The sequence below is a fragment of the Oncorhynchus keta genome, unplaced genomic scaffold (genome assembly GCF_023373465.1).
Source record: "Oncorhynchus keta strain PuntledgeMale-10-30-2019 unplaced genomic scaffold, Oket_V2 Un_contig_5416_pilon_pilon, whole genome shotgun sequence".
NCBI classification, from domain to species: domain Eukaryota; kingdom Metazoa; phylum Chordata; class Actinopteri; order Salmoniformes; family Salmonidae; genus Oncorhynchus; species Oncorhynchus keta.
The window spans coordinates 1-10,808 of NW_026288277.1; the positions used below are offsets into that span (position 1 = coordinate 1).

The 10,808-nt window shown below is 43.3% G+C and overlaps 1 long non-coding RNA gene across 3 annotated transcripts; it reads left to right on the forward strand.

Moving 5' to 3' along the window:
* The first annotated feature begins 33 nt into the window (after window positions 1-33).
* LOC127925311 (uncharacterized) lies at window positions 34-1,373 on the forward strand. Of its 3 annotated transcripts, XR_008120466.1 has the most exons (5): window positions 34-157; window positions 452-625; window positions 804-890; window positions 950-1,036; window positions 1,067-1,156. It is a non-coding gene; the product is annotated as an uncharacterized LOC127925311 (long non-coding RNA). The 3 variants fall into 3 exon arrangements; XR_008120467.1 differs by lacking the exons at window positions 804-890; window positions 1,067-1,156 and adding an exon at window positions 1,300-1,373 and having other exon boundaries at window positions 35-157; XR_008120465.1 differs by lacking the exon at window positions 804-890 and having other exon boundaries at window positions 36-157.
* Window positions 1,374-10,808: the final 9,435 nt, after the last annotated feature.

Here is a 10,808-nt window from a genome sequence, read left to right on the forward strand (position 1 = left end):
ACTGTTGGCCAGGTGGGTCAGTATTAGGAACTGTTGGCCAGGTGGGTCAGTATTAGGAACTGTTGGCCAGGTGGGTCAGTATTAGGAACTGTTGGCTAGGTGGGTCAGTATTAGGAACTGTTGGCTAGGTGGGTCAGTATTAGGAACTGTTGGCTAGGTGGGTCAGTATTAGGAACTGTTGGCCAGGTGGGTCAGTATTAGGAACGGCTGGAATAGGTGGGTCAGTATTAGGAACTGTTGGCTAGGTGGGTCAGTATTAGGAACGGTTGGCTAGGTGGAGTCAGTATTAGGAACGGTTGGCTAGGTGGGTCAGTATTAGGAACTGTTGGCCAGGTGGGTCAGTATTAGGAACGGCTGGCTAGGTGGGTCGAGTATTAGGAACTGTTGGCTCGGGGTGGGTCAGTATTAGGAACGGTTGGCTAGGTGGGTCAGCATTAGAACCGTTGGCTAGGTGGGTCAGTATTAGGAACTGTTGGCTAGGTGGGTCAGTATTAGGAACTGTTGGCTAGGTGGGTCAGTATTAGGAACTGTTGGCTAGGTGGGTCAGTATTAGGAACTGTTGGCTAGGTGGGTCAGTATTAGGAACTGTTGGCTAGGTGGGTCAGTATTAGGAACTGTTGGCTAGGTTGGGTCAGTATTAGGAACTGTTGGCCGAGGTGGGTCAGTATTAGGAACTGTTGGCTAGGGGTGGGTCAGTATTAGGAACTGATTGGCTAGGTGGGTCAGTATTAGGAACTGTTGGCTAGGTGGGTCAGTATTAGGAACTGTTGGCTAGGTGGGTCAGTATTAGAACTGTTGGCTAGGTGGGTCAGTATTAGGAACTGTTGGCTAGGTGGGTCAGTATTAGGAACTGTTGGCTAGGTGGGTCAGTATTAGGAACTGTTGGCTAGGTGGGTCAGTATTAGGAACTGTTGGCCAGGGTGGGTCAGTATTAGGAACTGTTGGCTAGGTGGGTCAGTATTAGGAACTGTTGGCTAGGTGGGTCAGTATTAGGAACTGTTGGCTAGGTGGGTCAGTATTAGGAACTGTTGGCTAGGTGGGTCAGTATTAGGAACTGTTGGGCTAGGTGGGTCAGTATTAGGAACTGTTGGCTAGGTGGGTCAGTATTAGGAACTGTTGGCTAGGTGGGTCAGTATTAGGAACTGTTGGCTAGGTGGGTCAGTATTGAGGAACTGTTGGCTAGGGTGGGTCAGTATTAGGAACTGTTGGCTAGGTGGGTCAGTATTAGGAACTGTTGGCCAGGTGGGTCAGTATTAGGAACTGCTGGCTAGGTGGGTCAGTATTAGAACTGTTGGCTAGGTGGGTCAGTATTAGGAACTGTTGGCTAGGTGGGTCAGTATTAGGAACTGTTGGCTAGGTGGGTCAGTATTAGAACTGTTGGGCCTACCTGCCTACCTATCTGCCTATCTAGGTGGCTTACTCCTTATTCTTTAGTTAGTTTCTTCTCAGGCACAACCTACATCAACCTTACCTACCCCTACCTACCCACCAACCCCATCTACCTACCTACCTACCCTACCTACCTACCAACCTACCCTTACCTACCTACCACACCTACCCTACCTACCTACCTACCAACCTACCTACCCCCTACCCACCTACCTACCAACCTACCCTTACCAACCCACCTACCCATACCCACCTACCCACCCACCCACCACCCACCTACCCACCCACCCATCCACCCACCCACCCATCCACCCACCCATCTACCCATCTACCCACCTGCCTAGCCTGCCTGCCTGCCTGCCTGCCTGCAGCCTGCCTACCCACCACCCCTGCCTGCCTGCCACCCATCTGCCCACTGCCAGCCCACTTGCCTGCCTGCCTCAGCCCACCCATTCACCTGCCTGCCCTGGCCTGCCTGCCTGCATGGCCGCCTGCCTGCCTGCGATGGGCGGGCCTGCCTGGCTGGCGATGGCGGAGCGCACCTGGGGCCCTGCCTGCCTGCCTGCTGGCCTGATGGCTGCCTGCCTGCCTGCCTGCCTGCCTGCCTGCCTGCCTGCCTGCCTGCCAGGCCTGCCTGCCTGCCCGGCCTGCCGACCCTGCCTATGCCTACCTACCCACCTACCTACCTACCCACCTACCTACCTACCTACCTACCTACCCACCCACCCATCTACCTAGTAGTCATTTCCTCTCTGAGGTCAGTTGCTCATTTATTGGCTGGTTGCTTTGCCTCTGACAGTTCCAGCCCTGACTCTCTGTCCAGTTCATTGCTTTGCCTCTGACTCTCTGTCCAGTTCATTGCTTTGCCTCTGACAGTTCATTGCACCTCTGACTCTCTGTCCAGTTCATTGCTTAGCCTCTGACTCTCTGTCCCACTCTGACTCTCTGTCCAGTTCATTGCTTAGCCTCTCTGACTCTCTGTCCAGTTCATTGCTTTGCCCCTGACTCTCTGTCCAGTTCATTGCTTTGCCTCTGACTCTCCACCTTTGACTGACTCTCTGTCCAGTTCATTGCTTTGCCCCTGACTCTCTGTCCAGTTCATTTTAGCCTGACTCTCTGTCCAGTTCATTGCTTGAGCCAGCCCCTGACTCTCTGTCCAGTTCATTGCTTAGCCACTGACTGTCAGTTCAGCCCTGACTCTCTGTCCAGTTCATTTGCTTAGCCTCTGACTCTCTGTCCAGTTCATTGCTTAGCCACTGACTCCACCTGCCTCTGACTCTCTGTCCAGTTCATTGCTTTGCCTCTGACTCTCTGTCCAGTTCATTGCTTAGCCTCTGACTCTGTCCAGTTCATTGTTTAGCCTCTGACTCTCTGTCCAGTTCATTGCTTAGCCACTGACTCACTGACTCTGTCCAGTTCATTGCTTAGCCCTGACTCTCTGTCCAGTTCATTGCTTTGCCTCTGACTCTCTGTCCAGTTATTGCTTTGCCTCTGACTCTCTGTCCAGTTCATTGCTTTGCCTCGACTCTCTGTCCAGTTCATTGCTTAGCCTCTGACTTCTGTCCAGTTCGCTGTTTTGCCTCTGACTCTCTCCAGTTCATTGCTTAGCCCCTGACTCTGTCCAGTTCGTTGCTTTGCCCCTGACTCTCTGTCCAGTTCATTGCTTAGCCTCTGACTCTCTGTCCAGTTCATTGCTTAGCCTTCTGACTCTCTGTCCAGTTCATTGCTTTGCCTCTGACTCTCTGTCCAGTTCATTGCTTTGCCTCTGACTCTCTGTCCAGTTCATTGCTTAGCCCCTGACTCTCTGTCCCAGTTCATTGCTTTGCCTCTGACTCTGTCAGTTCATTGCTTTGCCTCTGACTCTCTGTCAGTTCATTGCTTTGCCTCTGACCAGTTCACCTGACTCTCTGTCCAGTTCATTGCTTTGCCTTCTGACTCTCTGTCCAGTTCGTTTGTCGAGCTTTTGTTAGCCATTGTTCATTATGACAGTGGGAGGAGCAGACACCACCTGATTTGTCCAATGAGAAATGCTCTTTTTTTTTTGGTGTCTGTTGATAATGTTTAGCCACTGATAATCTAGGGAACCTGACTTTCTAATGTCCAGTCCTCATCAGTGTGCTTAGCTGCTGATTGAAAGACCAGGAGGACCTGCAGCTCTTTTGTCCAGACTCATTTCATTATTTAGCCACTGAATAATATCTCTTTCCAGTTCATTGCTTAGTTCCTATGTGGCTGTATTTGATGTTTGATAAGTGGCTGTTTGATATCTTTTAAATGAAAGGCAGGAGAAGAGAGAGACTGACTGAAGTAGACTAGACTCTCTGTCCAGTTCATTGCATACTAGACTCACAGGAAGAGAGAGACTGCACTGAATTAGACTAGACTCTACAGGAAGAGAGACTGCACTGAATAGACTAGACTCTACAGGAAGAGAGACTGCACTGAATTAGACTAGACTCTACAGGAAGAGAGAGACTGCACTGAATTAGACTAGACTCTACAGGAAGAGAGAGACTGCACTGAATTAGACTAGACTCTAAAGGAAGAGAGACTGCACTGAAGTAGACTAGACTCTACAGGAAGAGAGAGACTGCACTGAATTAGACTCTACAGGAAGAGAGAGACTGCACTGAATTAGACTAGACTCTACAGGAAGAGAGAGACTGCACTGAATTAGACTAGACTCTACAGGAAGAGAGAGACTGCACTGAATTAGACTAGACTCTAAAGGAAGAGACTGCACTGAAGTAGACTCAGACTCTACAGGAAGAGAGAGACTGCACTGAATTAGACTCTACAGGAAGAGAGAGACTGCACTGAATTAGACTAGACTCTACAGGAAGAGAGAGACTGCACTGAATTAGACTCTACAGGAAGAGAGAGACTGCACTGAATTAGACTAGACTCTACAGGAAGAGAGAGACTGCACTGAATTAGACTAGACTCTACAGGAAGAGAGACTGCACTGAAGTAGACTAGACTCTACAGGAAGAGAGACTGCACTGAATTAGACTAGACTCTACAGGAAGAGAGAGACTGCACTGAATTAGACTAGACTCTACAGGAAGAGAGAGACTGCACTGAATTAGACTAGACTCTACAGGAAGAGGAGACTGCACTGAAGTAGACTAGACTCTACAGGAAGAGAGAGACTGCACTGAATTAGACTAGACTCTACAGGAAGAGAGAGACTGCACTGAATTAGACTAGACTCTACAGGAAGAGAGAGACTGCACTGAATTAGACTAGACTCTACAGGAAGAGAGAGACTGCACTGATTTAGACTAGACTCTACAGGAAGAGAGAGACTGCACTGAATTAGACTAGACTCTACAGGAAGAGAGAGACTGCACTGAATTAGACTAGACTCTACAGGAAGAGAGAGACTGCACTGAATTAGACTCTACAGGAAGAGAGAGACTGCACTGAATTAGACTAGACTCTACAGGAAGAGAGAGACTGCACTGAATTAGACTAGACTCTACAGGAAGAGAGACTGCACTGAATTAGACTAGACTCTACAGGAAGAGAGACTGCACTGAATTAGACTAGACTCTACAGGAAGAGAGAGACTGCACTGAATTAGACTAGACTCTACAGGAAGAGAGAGACTGCACTGAATTAGACTAGACTCTACAGGAAGAGAGACTGCACTGAATTAGACTAGACTCTACAGGAAGAGAGAGACTGCACTGAATTAGACTAGACTCTACAGGAAGAGAGAGACTGCACTGAATTAGACTAGACTCTACAGGAAGAGAGAGACTGCACTGAATTAGACTAGACTCTACAGGAAGAGAGAGACTGCACTGAATTAGACTAGACTCTACAGGAAGAGAGAGACTGCACTGAATTAGACTAGACTCTACAGGAAGAGAGAGACTGCACTGAATTAGACTAGACTCTACAGGAAGAGAGAGACTGCACTGAATTAGACTAGACTCTACAGGAAGAGAGAGACTGCACTGAATTAGACTAGACTCTACAGGAAGAGAGAGACTGCACTGAATTAGACTAGACTCTACAGGAAGAGAGAGACTGCACTGAATTAGACTAGACTCTACAGGAAGAGAGAGACTGCACTGAATTAGACTAGACTCTACAGGAAGAGAGAGACTGCACTGAATTAGACTAGACTCTACAGGAAGAGAGAGACTGCACTGAATTAGACTAGACTCTACAGGAAGAGAGAGACTGCACTGAATTAGACTAGACTCTACAGGAAGAGAGAGACTGCACTGAATTAGACTAGACTCTACAGGAAGAGAGAGACTGCACTGAATTAGACTAGACTCTACAGGAAGAGAGAGACTGCACTGAATTAGACTAGACTCTACAGGAAGAGAGAGACTGCACTGAAGTAGACTAGACTCTACAGGAAGAGAGAGACTGCACTGAATTAGACTCTACAGGAAGAGAGAGACTGCACTGAAGTAGACTAGACTCTACAGGAAGAGAGAGACCGCACTGAATTAGACTAGACTCTACAGGAAGAGAGAGACTGCACTGAAGTAGACTAGACCCTACAGGAAGAGAGAGACTGCACTGAACTAGACTAGACCCTACAGGAAGAGAGAGACTGCACTGAATTAGACTAGACTCTACAGGAAGAGAGAGACCGCACTGAATTAGACTAGACTCTACAGGAAGAGAGAGCTGCACTGAATTAGACTAGACTCTACAGGAAGAGAGAGACTGCACTGAATTAGACTAGACCCTACAGGAAGAGAGAGACTGCACTGAATTAGACTAGACTCTACAGGAAGAGAGAGACTGCACTGAAGTAGACTAGACTCTACAGGAAGAGAGAGACTGCACTGAACTAGACTAGACCCTACAGGAAGAGAGAGACTGCACTTTAGTAGACTAGACTCTACAGGAAGAGAGAGACCGCACTGAATTAGACTAGACTCTACAGGAAGAGAGAGACTGCACTGAATTAGACTAGACTCTACAGGAAGAGAGAGACTGCGCTGAATTAGACTAGACTCTACAGGAAGAGAGAGACTGCACTGAAGTAGACTAGACTCTACAGGAAGAGAGAGACTGAATTAGACTAGACTCTACAGGAAGAGAGAGACTGCACTGCATTAGACTAGACCCTACAGGAAGAGAGAGACTGCACTGAAGTAGACTAGACCCTACAGGAAGAGAGAGACTGCACTGAATTAGACTAGACTCTACAGGAAGAGAGAGACTGCACTGAATTAGACTAGACTCTACAGGAAGAGAGACTGAATTAGACGGTCTGTTATGTTGTCAATATGACCCAGTTTTAGACTAGACACTACTGTCTGTTAGTTTTAGACTAGACACTACTGTCTGTTGTCAATATGATCCAGTTTTAGACTAGACACTACTGTCTGTTATGTTGTCAATATGATCCAGTTTTAGACTAGACACTACTGTCTGTTGTCAATATGATCCAGTTTTAGACTAGACACTACTGTCTGTTATCAATATGATCCAGTTTTAGACTAGACACTACTGTCTGTTGTCAATATGATCCAGTTTTAGACTAGACACTACTGTCTGTTATCAATATGATCCAGTTTTAGACTAGACACTACTGTCTGTTATGTTGTCAATATGATCCAGTTTTAGACTAGACACTACTGTCTGTTATCAATATGATCCAGTTTTAGACTAGACACTACTGTCTGTTATCAATATGATCCAGTTTTAGACTAGACTCTACTGTCTGTTATGTTATCAATGTGATCCAGTTTTAGACTAGACACTACTGTCTGTTATCAATATGATCCAGTTTTAGACTAGACACTACTGTCTGTTGTCAATATGATCCAGTTTTAGACTAGACTCTACTGTCTGTTATGTTATCAATATGATCCAGTTTTAGACTAGACACTACTGTCTGTTGTCAATATGATCCAGTTTTAGACTAGACACTACTGTCTGTTGTCAATATGATCCAGTTTTAGACTAGACACTACTGTCTGTTATCAATATGATCCAGTTTTAGACTAGACTCTACTGTCTGTTATGTTATCAATATGATCCAGTTTTAGACTAGACACTACTGTCTGTTGTCAATATGATCCAGTTTTAGACTAGACACTACTGTCTGTTGTCAATATGATCCAGTTTTAGACTAGACACTACTGTCTGTTATGTTGTCAATATGATCCAGTTTTAGACTAGACACTACTGTCTGTTGTCAATATGATCCAGTTTTAGACTAGACACTACTGTCTGTTGTCAATATGATCCAGTTTTAGACTAGACACTACTGTCTGTTGTCAATATGATCCAGTTTTAGACTAGACACTACTGTCTGTTATCAATATGATCCAGTTTTAGACTAGACACTACTGTCTGTTGTCAATATGATCCAGTTTTAGACTAGACACTACTGTCTGTTATCAATATGATCCAGTTTTAGACTAGACACTACTGTCTGTTGTCAATATGATCCAGTTTTAGACTAGACACTACTGTCTGTTGTCAATATGATCCAGTTTTAGACTAGACACTACTGTCTGTTGTCAATATGATCCAGTTTTAGACTAGACACTACTGTCTGTTGTCAATATGATCCAGTTTTAGACTAGACACTACTGTCTGTTGTCAATATGATCCAGTTTTAGACTAGACACTACTGTCTGTTGTCAATATGATCCAGTTTTAGACTAGACACTACTGTCTGTTGTCAATATGATCCAGTTTTAGACTAGACACTACTGTCTGTTGTCAATATGATCCAGTTTTAGACTAGACACTACTGTCTGTTATGTTGTCAATATGATCCAGTTTTAGACTAGACACTACTGTCTGTTGTCAATATGATCCAGTTTTAGACTAGACACTACTGTCTGTTATCAATATGATCCAGTTTTAGACTAGACACTACTGTCTGTTGTCAATATGATCCAGTTTTAGACTAGACACTACTGTCTGTTATCAATATGATCCAGTTTTAGACTAGACACTACTGTCTGTTGTCAATATGATCCAGTTTTAGACTAGACACTACTGTCTGTTGTCAATATGATCCAGTTTTAGACTAGACACTGCTGTCTGTTGTCAATATGATCCAGTTTTAGACTAGACACTACTGTCTGTTGTCAATATGATCCAGTTTTAGACTAGACACTACTGTCTGTTATCAATATGATCCAGTTTTAGACTAGACACTACTGTCTGTTGTCAATATGATCCAGTTTTAGACTAGACACTACTGTCTGTTATCAATATGATCCAGTTTTAGACTAGACACTACTGTCTGTTATCAATATGATCCAGTTTTAGACTAGACACTACTGTCTGTTGTCAATATGATCCAGTTTTAGACTAGACACTACTGTCTGTTGTCAATATGATCCAGTTTTAGACTAGACACTACTGTCTGTTATCAATATGATCCAGTTTTAGACTAGACACTACTGTCTGTTATGTTGTCAATATGATCCAGTTTTAGACTAGACTCTACTGTCTGTTATCAATATGATCCAGTTTTAGACTAGACACTACTGTCTGTTGTCAATATGATCCAGTTTTAGACTAGACACTACTGTCTGTTATCAATATGATCCAGTTTTAGACTAGACACTACTGTCTGTTATCAATATGATCCAGTTTTAGACTAGACACTATGACCCAGTTTTAGACTAGACTCTACTGTCTGTTGTCAATATGATCCAGTTTTAGACTAGACACTACTGTCTGTTGTCAATATGATCCAGTTTTAGACTAGACACTACTGTCTGTTATCAATATGATCCAGTTTTAGACTAGACACTACTGTCTGTTGTCAATATGATCCAGTTTTAGACTAGACACTACTGTCTGTTATCAATATGATCCAGTTTTAGACTAGACACTACTGTCTGTTGTCAATATGATCCAGTTTTAGACTAGACACTACTGTCTGTTGTCAATATGATCCAGTTTTAGACTAGACACTACTGTCTGTTATGTTATCAATATGATCCAGTTTTAGACTAGACACTACTGTCTGTTATCAATATGATCCAGTTTTAGACTAGACACTACTGTCTGTTGTCAATATGATCCAGTTTTAGACTAGACACTACTGTCTGTTGTCAATATGATCCAGTTTTAGACTAGACACTACTGTCTGTTGTCAATATGATCCAGTTTTAGACTAGACACTACTGTCTGTTATGTTATCAATATGATCCAGTTTTAGACTAGACACTACTGTCTGTTGTCAATATGATCCAGTTTTAGACTAGACACTACTGTCTGTTATCAATATGATCCAGTTTTAGACTAGACTCTACTGTCTGTTATCAATATGATCCAGTTTTAGACTAGACTCTACTGTCTGTTGTCAATATGATCCAGTTTTAGACTAGACACTATGACCCAGTTTTAGACTAGACACTACTGTCTGTTGTCAATATGATCCAGTTTTAGACTAGACTCTACTGTCTGTTATCAATATGATCCAGTTTTAGACTAGACACTATGATCCAGTTTTAGACTAGACACTACTGTCTGTTGTCAATATGATCCAGTTTTAGACTAGACACTACTGTCTGTTGTCAATATGATCCAGTTTTAGACTAGACACTACTGTCTGTTATCAATATGATCCAGTTTTAGACTAGACACTACTGTCTGTTGTCAATATGATCCAGTTTTAGACTAGACACTACTGTCTGTTGTCAATATGATCCAGTTTTAGACTAGACACTACTGTCTGTTGTCAATATGATCCAGTTTTAGACTAGACACTACTGTCTGTTATGTTATCAATATGATCCAGTTTTAGACTAGACACTACTGTCTGTTATCAATATGATCCAGTTTTAGACTAGACACTACTGTCTGTTATCAATATGATCCAGTTTTAGACTAGACTCTACTGTCTGTTATCAATATGATCCAGTTTTAGACTAGACACTACTGTCTGTTGATCAATATGATCCAGTTTTAGACTAGACTCTACTGTCTGTTATGTTATCAATATGATCCAGTTTTAGACTAGACACTACTGTCTGTTGTCAATATGATCCAGTTTTAGACTAGACACTACTGTCTGTTATGTTATCAATATGATCCAGTTTTAGACTAGACACTACTGTCTGTTATCAATATGATCCAGTTTTAGACTAGACACTACTGTCTGTTATCAATATGATCCAGTTTTAGACTAGACACTACTGTCTGTTATCAATATGATCCAGTTTTAGACTAGACACTACTGTCTGTTATCAATATGATCCAGTTTTAGACTAGACACTACTGTCTGTTATGTTGTCAATATGATCCAGTTTTAGACTAGACACTACTGTCTGTTGTCAATATGATCCAGTTTTAGACTAGACTCTACTGTCTGTTATCAATATGATCCAGTTTTAGACTAGACTCTACTGTCTGTTATGTTATCAATATGATCCAGTTTTAGACTAGACACTACTGTCTGTTATCAA